Source organism: Salmo trutta, chromosome 37 (assembly GCF_901001165.1).
Source record: "Salmo trutta chromosome 37, fSalTru1.1, whole genome shotgun sequence".
NCBI lineage: Eukaryota > Metazoa > Chordata > Actinopteri > Salmoniformes > Salmonidae > Salmo > Salmo trutta.
The window spans coordinates 15,969,916-15,981,669 of record NC_042993.1 but is presented as its reverse complement, the minus strand read 5'-3'; the positions used below and the strand labels follow the sequence as shown (position 1 = coordinate 15,981,669).

The 11,754-nt window shown below is 40.6% G+C and overlaps 1 pseudogene; it reads left to right on the top strand.

Moving 5' to 3' along the window:
- The first annotated feature begins 1,902 nt into the window (after positions 1-1,902).
- LOC115176485 (probable leucine--tRNA ligase, mitochondrial) overlaps positions 1,903-11,754 on the top strand; it is a 54,316-nt pseudogene continuing 44,464 nt past the window's right edge.

Below are 11,754 nucleotides of genomic sequence, written 5' to 3'. Positions count from 1 at the left end.
CCAATCAGAGGCAACGAGGACCAGCTGCCTCCAATTGAAGGTCAACCCAATAAACCCCAACCTAGAAATAGAGAAACTAGAACTACAACATAGAAATAGAAAACATAGAACAAACACAAAACACCCCCTGTCACGCCCTGACCACTCTACCATAGAAAATAACAACTTATATTGGTCAGGACGTGACATGTGTATTGATTTTAAGAAAGGCATGGATGTTTATGGTTAGGTACAAGTTGGAGCAACGACAGTCCTTTTTCGCGAATGCGCACAACATCGATTATATGCAACGCAGGACAGGCTAGATAAACTTGTAATATCATCAACCATGTGTAGTTAACTAGTGATTATGATTGATTGTTTTTTATAAGATAAGTTTAATGCTAGCTAGCAACTTACCTTGGCTTCTTACTGCATTCGCGTAACAGGCAGGCTCCTCGTGGAGTGCAATGTAAAGCAGGTGGTTTGAGCGTTGGACTAGTTAACCGTAAGGTTGCAAGATTGAATCCCCAAGCTGACAAGGTAAAAATCTGTCGTTCTGCCCCTGAACATGGCAGTTAACCCACCGTTCCTAGGCCGTCATTGAAAATAAGAATGTGTTCTTAACTGACTTGCATAGTTAAAAAATATTTGTAAAAAAAAATAAAAAATAATATATATATATATATATCGGCAAATCGGTGGCCAAAAATACCGATTACGGATTGTTATGAAAACTTGAAATCGGCCCTAATTAATCGGCAATTCCGATTTCTGTGTGTACTTAGTTAGTAAATAAATGATTTTAAGACAATTGATGTATGGTTGACTCATAGTGAAGACTGGGTTCGTGCAGATAACCAACAATTTACGAAGTTTGGAATGAGAGTAACGTGAGGTAAAGAATAATTCATTAATCAGAAGACTATGTGATCAGATATTAAAATATATGAAAGTTATATTAGGAAAATTATAACTTTGTAATCTGAATATTTTCCTTGGTGCCTCGACTTCCTAGCTAATTACAGTTACATGATTAAGTAGTTTAATCACGTAATAATGTAAAAATGTAAAAAAAATGTAAATGTAATAATAATTACAGAGAATTTTTTATAAAGATTTTTTATAAAGATTAATCTTTGCCAAAGACACGACAACACATACACACACACACGCACACGCACACACACACACACGCACACGCACACACCCCCACACACACACACACACACACACACACACACACACACACACACACACACACACACACACACACACACACACACACACACACACACACACACACACACACAGTTACACACACACACACACACACAGTCACACACACACAGTCACACACAAAATCAATATATGAGCACAGCTGCAGAGAGAGATAGCCACACACTGTAAGAGAGATCCCCTAACTCACCTGGCTGCCCAAACAGTTGAGTTGTGGAACAGACCAGACCCGTTTTGGATGACTGGTATAAAATAAAGTTTAGGGTCCCGTAAAAGTGTGCCACACAGATGACATGTAACATGCTACACTCAGAAAAAAAGGGTTCCAAAAGGGTTCTCTGGCTGTCCCCATAGGAGAACCCTTTTTGATTCCAGGTAGAACCGTTTTAGGTCCCATGTAGAACCCTCTGTGGAAAGGGTTTTACATGGAACCCAAAAGAGTTCTACCTAATACCAAAAGAGTTCTACCTGGAACCAAAAAGGGTTCTTCAAAGGGTTATCTTATGGGGACAGCTGAAGAACCCATTAACCCCTACATGTAGAAAATGATATCTCAAATGTATATTTAACCTCTTAATTTAAAATTCATAGTAATTAACAAAAAAAACTAAAAACATTCATGTTTATCAGTAAAGTACTTTGGAACCCACCCTGTTACAATGTTCTAAAAGGAAGCTGTCAATAAAGCTTTTAAAAACAAACATGGCGGCGCACATGGAGGAGGTGTGAGCTACGATAACAGGGGGAATACAACGACTTTACGTGCACAAGAACATTTTGAATCTGATATAGATAATGGATGATGATAAAATCCATATCGCTTAACGCAAGGATTTGGAAATTGAACACAGTGAGTAACTTCAAACCCTGTGATCAAAGCTTTATTTTTATTTTTTATAGACGTTCAACAATGCATCTAGCTTACAAAAGTCACTAGCTTGCTAATGTGGCTGTCAGTGTCATGTCAAAAATGGATAGCTCGAGTCGCGATTTACTTAGCTAGCTAGCTGTTTCTTATTAACGGTATTCGTGATTATTTCTTGAATAACTAACAAGCACATAAAACTATTATCTTACACAAATGCTAATGTGTTTACCCAATGTGAACTTGGAACAACGTGATTTGCATCGCCTGAATCTCTCAAGGTTTATGCAAGGCTCTCCATGGTAAAGATATGGCATTCACAAGGGTCAATGTAACCATAGAAACATCTCATTCTCTATCTCTCTCTCTCCTACACACTCTCATATGCACAGACACAACGTTGTTTATGTCTCTTTCTCTCTATATATCTCTCTCTGCTCTAGCTGGAGGATAGTGGCATTTGTGGCATTCCACTGATGTCCCATAGAGACTATAGAGTAGCTAGGCTACAACAGAGAAGATGTGGTTTGAGTGGGTGTGCAAAGCTGCCATCAAGGCAAAGGGTGGCTACTTCGAAGAATCTCAAATCTAAAATATATTTGAATTTGTTTAAAACTTTTTTGCTTACTACATGATTCCATATGTGTTATTTCATAGTTTTGATTTCTTCACTATTATTCTACAATGTTGAAAACAGTAAAAATTAAGAAAAACCCTTGAATGACTAGGTGTGTCCAAAATGTTGACTGGTACTGTATATACATACATTTGTATATGTAACGTCAATTATCAAAAAACACGTCAACTCAGATTAAAAAAAATATATAATTGCATATGTTAAGACCCTATTTCACACCATGTGACCACTGCAATTTGGCTGGTACACAGTCGACATTTTAAATAGAATAAACATGTTAACGTCTAATTACTTCCACCGTCGAATGTCAATTTAAATGGTCATGGCTGTTCTGTTATCAATACTTCTATGATTTCAATAAGTTTTCTATGGAGGATTGACGGTATATAAAACAACTGATATTCCCATTCAAGTCAACATTCTCTGATGTGTGGACCTCCAACCAACTTTGTGGTACCATTTGAAAGTTTAAACTAGATTCTTTACCTATTTTAGTACATTTTATCAGCCAAAACATGATACTCATCCCTGTATTCAAGAGAATGTTGTTTCAACCGATGGTGAGTACAACACAAAAATCTAAGATTATGTAATATAGGGTCTAAGCTATGACCATATGCGAATATGAAAAAAAGTATTCTATCTATCTATCTATCTATCTATCTATCTATCTATCTATCTATCTATCTATCTATCTATCTATCTATCTATCTATCAATAATACATTTATTAAATAAAAACAGACATTATAAAATTGTTTGACAACCCTGTTTGTAAACTTTTAAATGATATCAATCTCGTTTATCTTTTCCAGTGATGTCGACATGGATTTCTCATGGTATGGTGGGGTATGAAAAATGGGTAAACTTTGAGCACATTCGTGTACAAAAGGTCACTTTCTGAGCACTTCTGCAATGGGAAAATATGTATGGTAGATTTATTTTAAATCAAAAGGAGTGCTGTCAAAAAGTGATTGAATTCAAATGGATTTACCCTAATAATGTCTCCTTGGGTTACCTTGGCGACTGTGTGAATGTGTGCACCTTTTTTCAGCAAAGGTTTTGCCTTATGTGATCTGAACATCTATTACTGTGTTAATGAACAGGTATTACTCACCAACTATTGTTAACCAGAATCAAACTCCAGACTGTTATTTTCATCCTGTTCCTAGCAGCCTATTTTCCTTAAGAATGGGTACGAGCTGACTGAGGCTTTGGCTGCAGCTTCTGTGTGCTCTGCTGTCTTTTCTTGTGAGCAGAGCACTGACTAATAGAACTGTGTCCTTGTGTTGCCTAGGTAACAGAGGCATGCAGATGGCAGCGTACAGAGTGTCTCTCTGCCCGCGTGACAGTGGCCTGTTCAGGTTGGGATTGGGTAGACCCAGGTCCAGGGCTGACCGTGCTCACATGGCCCCCCTGCCCCACCTCCTCTCCCCCTGCCCCAGAGCCGGGGCTCGGACCCTGTTTAGCGAGACGGGTCTGGGACAGGGACTATAAAGCGGACACCAGACACAGGGTGGAGCACTGGTGGCACCCCCGTATCATGGAGCAGTGGCAGAGGGATACGCTGGAGGAGGTGAGTTGGCAGCAATTCTTAAGTTCTCTCTTTGCTTTATGTTGGCCCTTAGTAGAGGCTTCTGGAAAAGATTGTCAGATGAATATTTTAAAACACCCTTGGCTTTAGTTCCAATTATAATCTAGCCTAATATTAAACCATACTCTGGTCATTAAGCATCCTTCAGAATAACCATAGTCATCATGGGACATTAGTACCTGGGCCTATTGCTATGTTTATATGTGTGTGTCTGTCTGGTTGAACCCTGTTTAGTGTTCCCTTTGGGAGGCCTTCTGGTTTGCGTAGACTCTAAAACATTCATTAAATCATTCACTTACTGTCTAATATTCTTGACTCATAGGCGTAATATGCTTAGTAATGAAGTAACCTATTCACAGTCTCCTGTTTGTCCGTCTCTGTTTTTGGTTACTGTTGTCACGACCATCAACAGTCCTCCAAGGCAAGTAGTACTGTAGCTGAACCTGACATCCAACCTTGTGTTACGACGTTGTTACAAACCCAAAATGCGTCATGATTCAGCCCAGGCTTTCCACACAAAAAGTATTCAGACCATCAATGAGCTCCTTCAAGATATTTTAAACTGTTGTTTTTGCCTATATAAAGGTTGTTTAGTCAGTCTGAGCTCATTGAGTTATTCAGGCCCCTCTTGGCCTTGGGTGATTCATACAGAGTGAAGTCCCAAATGTCAACCTATTTCCTATTTATTGTGCAGGTTGACATTTATTGTCATGAGTTTTGTCATGGAGGCAGAACTGAGCGATTGCCCCTTAGATGGGCCAGCTGCAAAGTCCAAATTGGCTATTTTGTAAAAATGTATGAAAACAAAAATGTGCTTTTTGGTCCTAATTTAGGATTAGGCATTAGGATTAGCCGTGTGGGTGAGGTTAGGGTAAAGATTAAGTTTAAAATCAGATTTTATGACTTTGTGTGGCTGTGCCAGCTAGTTACCACTATGCAGAGCTGCCTCCAGAACAAGATTCATGACGAAAAACGCTAACCTACATGTATTGCACTACTTTTGACCATGGACCGTAGGAAATAGGGTGCCATTCAGGACGCAGGCTGTGTGTAGCCCAGATAGCCCCTCACTCTACCATCTCACTCTGCCATCTATCTATCTGGCCTGGCTGGCCTTTCTCAAAGATACTGGGAATCATTAAAGAACTGCTGCCTCACACACTCTGGAAACATGCTGCAGCTGCACTCAGACACACAGACTAAAGTTACAAAGGGTCGGAAACCTTCTGGGAAATTTCCAGAAATTTTCCATGGGAAGTTAAGCCTGGGAATTTGGGGTATTTTGCTTAAATTCAGCAAAAAGCGTTAGCTTATAACAGTGAACCTTTTTTTGTGGGATACACATAAGGCAATTCTAGGTCTTGTGGCATATTTTGGTTAAACTATCCCCAATTCAATGGAATTGCAACCATCTACATGCACAGTGCATTCTTCCATCACATATGCAGTGCACTCTTCTATCACATGTACAGTCGTGGCCAACATTTTTGAGAATGACACAAATATTAATTTTCACAAAGTCTGCTGCCTCAGTTTGTATGATGGCAATTTGCATATACTCCAGAATGTTATGAAGAGTGATCAGATGAATTGCAATTAATTGCAAAGTCCCTCTTTGCCATGCAAATGAACTGAATCCCCCAAAAACATTTCCACTGCATTTCAGCCCTGCCACAAAAGGACCAGCTGACATCATGTCAGTGATTCTCTCGTTAACACAGGTGTGAGTGTTGATGAGGACAAGGCTGGAGATCACTCTGTCATGCTGATTGAGTTCGATATAACAGACTGGAAGCTTCAAAAGGAGTGTGGTGCTTGGAATCATTGTTCTTCCTCTGTCAGCCATGGTTACCTGCAAGGAAACACGTGCCGTCATCATTGCTTTGCACAAAAAGGGCTTCACAGGCAAGGATATTGCTGCCAGTAAGATTGCACCTAAATCAACCATTTATCGGATCATCAAGAACTTCATGGAGAGCGGTTCAATTGTTGTGAAGAAGGCGTCAGGGCGCCCAAGAAAGTCCAGCAAGCGCCAGGACCGTCTCCTAAAGTTGATTCAGCTGCGGGATCGGGGCACCACCAGTACAGAGCTTGCTCAGGAATGGCAGAAGGCAGGTGTGAGTGCATCTGCACGCACAGTGAGGCGAAGACTTTTGGAGGATGGCCTGGTGTCAGGAAGGGCAGCAAAGAAGCCACTTCTCTCCAGGAAAACTATCAGGGACAGACTGATATTCTGCAAAAGGTACAGGGATTGGACTGCTGAGGACTGGGGTAAAGTAATTTTCTTTGATGAATCCCCTTTCTGATTGTTTGGGGCATCCGGAAAAAAGCTTGTCCGGAGAAGACAAGGTGAGTGCTACCGTCACTCCTGTGTCATGCCAACAGTAAAGCATCCTGAGACCATTCATGTGTGGGGTTGCTTCTCAGCCAAGGGAGTGGGCTCACTCACAATTTTGCCTAAGAACACAGCCATGAATAAAGAATGGTACCAACACATCCTCCGAGAGCAACTTCTCTCGACCATCCAGGAACAGTTTGGTGACGAACAATACCTTTTCCAGCATTATGGAGCACCTTGTCATAAGGCAAAAGTGATAACTAAGTGGCTCGGGGAACAAAACATCGATATTTTGGGTCCATGGCCAAGAAACTCCCCAGACCTTAATCCCATTGAGAAGTTGTGGTCAATCCCCAAGAGGCGGGTGGACAAACAAAAACACACAAATTCTGACAAACTCCAAGCATTGATTATGCAAGAATGGGCTGCCATCTGTCAGGATGTGGCCCAGAAGTTAATTGACAGCATGACAGGGCAGATTGCAGAGGTCTTGAAAAAGAAGGGTCAACACTGCAAATATTGACTCTTTGCATCAACTTCATGTAATTGTCAATAAAAGCCTTTGACACCTATGAAATACTTGTAATTATACTTCAGTATTCCATAGTAACATCTGACAAAAATATCTAAAGACACTGAAGCAGCAAACTTTGTGGAAATTAATATTTGTGTCATTCTCAAAACTTTTGGCCACGACTGTACAGCTGATTCTCAAGATCTTTCACACTAATGAGATGCTATTGAGCCCACACTACTACACAGTCTGAGCCAAGGACTACATGCTTTCTGGTAAGTTTTGATTATGATACTGGGCGGGGTGAATCTATTTTATATGACATACATGATTATTTGTTAACTAGTAAATAGTAGCCTACAGCAAAGTGTGTTTAAATAATTTCTAACTTGTTAACAATTTCTGCTAGTTAGTTTTTGCTACCATGTGGGTTTTAGCTTGCTTGAGCCTGATAACTAATTTTAAAACATTTATCTTACATAGGAGTTGTTTAATCTAACTGCTTAACTATTTCTCTGTACATGGAATTGTATTATTTATTTTTTTACTCATGTTTTTCTAATTGTTACATGAAAATGCCACGGGCACCATCTGATGTGTGGAGATATTTCACTGCAGCTAATGTAGATGGAAAAGCTGTGTACATTTGCAAATACTGTTACAACTCATATGTGAAGAACGCAACAAAGATGCAGAATCATCTGGCCAAGTGCATAAAGTTCCCTCAGCACTCACAACAAGCAACCTCTGACAAAAGTCCCTCTACTTCTATTCGAGGTGAAAATTATGAATCGTACAGCTTATCGATAGCAACAGCTCATGGTCCTCCTGGAATTAGATTTTTTTTTGGGATGGAGATGCAATATGACAGTCGTGCCAACATATCTCATCAGCCACCTGGTGGAAGGGACTTTGTGGATCTGAGGCTCTTTCCCCTGTTGCCTCCATCATCCTCCAAATCCCACCAACATCAGCCGCCTCAGAGCGCAACTGGTCCTTGTTTGGGCACACACACCAGAGCACGCAACAGGCTCACCAATACAAGGGTTGAGAAATTGGTGGCCATCTGGGCAAATTTGAAGCTTTTTGAGCCTGACAACGAGCCATCCTCAACAAGGTTGGAAAGTGACAGTGAAGATGAGGTCTCAGAGCCTGATGTTCAAGAGGTGGACATTGAGGAGGTCCAGGGAGAAGACATGGAAGCCTGAGAGAAAGACAACCAAAGCTTTAGTTTTTAGACTATCATTTTACAGATGTATGTTGAAAACGTTTTTGGGAGATGCGATGGATCATTGGGGATCATTCAATATTCCCTTTCTTTTGTTTTTCAGTGAAATCATCCCATGTGAAGAGTCAACTCATTTCATTAAAGTTCAATTCAAAACGAAATTGTTTTTATTTCTATTGGAAGGATTTAATCATTTGCAATTATGTATTCTTATGCTAAGGTAAAAGGTGTGTGTTTCTGTCTCCATATGATATGGTAAATATATCCAATGCAAAAAAACATCAACATTAAAATGGTATTAATATTAATTTGCATATATTTCCATTCATTCCCATATATTCCCATTAATTCCCACAAAGTTTCCACATCTGAATATTCCCCAAAATGTGCAACCTTAATACAGACAAAAGAATCCAGGAGCTAGGAGTGTAGTTTTGCACTGACCTAGGCTGTATAACTCTTAGGCCCAACCACAAAGTCATAAAATCTGATTTTAAACCTAATCATAACCCTAACTTCACCCACACTGCTATTCCTAATTTCTAACCCTACATTTAGACCAAAAAGCACATTTTTGTTTTGAAAAATGTTTATAATACTGGCATGAACGTGCAGTTGAAGTCGGAAGTTTACATACACTTAGGTTGGAGTCATTAAAACTCGTTTTTCAACCACTCCACAAATTTCTTGTTAACAAACTATAGTTTTGGAAAGACGGTTAGGACATCTACTTTGTGCATGACACAAGTAATTTTTCCAACAATTGTTTACAGACAGATTATTTCACTGTATCACAATTCCAGTGGGTCAGAAGTTTACATACACTAAGTTGACTGTGCCTTTAAACAGCTTGGAAAAGTCCAGAAGATAATGACATGGCTTTAGAAGCTTCTGATAGGTTAATTGACATCATTTGAGTCAACTGGAGGTGTACCTGTGGATGTATTTCAAGGCCTACCTTCAAACTCAGTGCCTCTTTGCTTGACATCATGTGAAAATCAAAAGAAATCAGCCAAGACCTCAGAAAAAAATTGTTGACCTCCACAAGTCAGGTTCATCCTTGGGAGCAATTTCCAAACGCCTGAAGGTACCACGTTCATCTGTACAAACAATAGTATGCAAGTATAAACACCACGGGACCACGCAGTCATCTTACCACTCAGGAAAGAGACACGTTCTGTCTCCTAAAGATGAACATACTTTGGTGCGAAAAGTGCAAATCAATCCCAGAACAACAGCAAAGGACCTTGTGAAGACCTTGTGAAGATATCCACAGTAAAACAAGTCCTATATTGACATAACCTGAAAGGCCGCTCAGCAAGGAAGTAGCCTTGCTCCAAAACCGCCATAAAAAAGCCAGTCTACGGTTTGCAACTGCACATGGGGACAAAGATTGTACTTTTTGGAGAAATGTCCTCTGGTCTGATGAAACAAAAATAGAACTGTTTGGCCATAATGACCATCGTTATGTTTGGAGGAAAAAGGGGGAAGCTTGCAAGCCGAAGAACACCATCCCAACCGTGAAGCAGAGGGGTGGCAGCATCATGTTGTGGGGGTGCTTTGCAGCAGGAAGGACTAGTGCAAAGCACAAAATAGATGGCATCATGAGGTAGGAAAATGTTGTAGATATATTAAAGCAACATCTCAAGACATCAGTCAAGGTCTTCCAAATGGACAATGACCCCAAGCATACTTCCAAAGTTGTGGCAAAATGGCTTAAGGACAACAAAGTCAAGGTATTGGAGTGGCCATCACAAAGCCCTGACCTCAATCCCATAGAAAAGTTGTGGGCAGAACTGAAAAAGCGTATGCGAGCAAGGAGGCCTACAAACCTGACACAGTTACACCAGCTCTGTCAGGAGGAATGGGACAAAGTTCACCCAACTTATTGTGGGAAGCTTGTGGAAGGCTACCCAAAAGGTTTGACCCAAGTAAAACAATTTTAAGGCAATGCTACCAAATACTAATTCAGTGTATGTAAACTTCTGACCCACTGGGAATGTAATGAAAGAAATTAAAGCTGAAATAAATCATTCTCTGTAATATTTTTCTGACATTTCACATTCTTAAAATAAAGTGGTGATCCGAACTGACCTAAAATAGGGATTTTTTGCTTGGATTAAATGTCAGTAATTGTGAAAAACTGAGTTTAAAAGGTGTATGTAAACTTCCAACTTCAACTGTACAGTAAGCTATACACCAATCACATGTTGCCAGACACAGATTTGTAGGGCTAGTTCCTGTCAAACAGTCTGTATAATTATTGATGGTGAGGCTCTCACGAGCCTCGTGAAGTCTGTTTCCCTGAGCATGTGTTTGTTGTCTTCCCCAGAGTTCCCTTAGGAAGAAGTTTTATGTCCTGTCTATGTTCCCGTACCCCTCTGGCCATTTCCACATGGGCCATGTACGGGTCTACACCATCAGTGACACCATCGGACACTTCCAGAGGATGAGGGGCCACCAGGTAATAATAATATATAACATTTAGCAGACGCTTTTATCCAAAGCGACTGGCCCTGATAGTAGCTGGAGATTCAACTGTGAAAAGCTTAGCTGCCCATACTGGTAACTTTTATCATTTCTCCTTTCCACCCCTCTATGCATGTCTGTCTCTATGGCTCTCTCTCTCTCGCTCTCTATGCATTCACACAAACTGTACTGTCACGACTCCAGGTTAGTCACGTAGAAGCATACAGCTGTGAAGCACTTTGTGTGTAGTCCTCAAGGTCACCGTCCGTTCTCGCTCTCTTTACATCTTCTCTGTAATGGAAGCCCTGATCCATCGTCATTATGGCCTTGATGTTCTGTCTAGTCTGAATCACAGTCGGCATCTGTTCTGCAGGAGGTGTGTGTGTGGAGGCTGTTTAAACTGAGAGAGATGCTGCTCTGCCTTTGCCTTCTAACTCAGCTCTTAAAAGGTCGAACTGGGATCGGGGAATGAGTTCAATTGTCATTTCAAAGGACATTTCCCCAGCCTCAACTGGTGGGGCTGCCATTTTTCTGAAAAAGGATTTGCATATTGTAGCTTTAAGAGTGCCCCCATTCTCCCTGGCCCAACGCTACATTGCACTTACCTAAGTGCTTAGCCACAAGACCACTTTTCAGTGGGACTACTTACGCATGGAACATTATCAGACATGATTACGGCATAAAAAGGTTTCATGTCAAAACAATGACTTTAAGTTGGTGAGTTCCTCTAAGACATCTGCCTTTAAGTGTTTCTGCAGGGGTAAGACAGGGAGGGATGCAAGCTCCCCCTGTCCATTCTAATGTGTTGACTACTCTCCTCTTCATAGAAAAGTGTGAAAGATGTGTGTTGGTGTTTTAAGAGAGATGATGATCAGACCGTTGGTGTCCTACA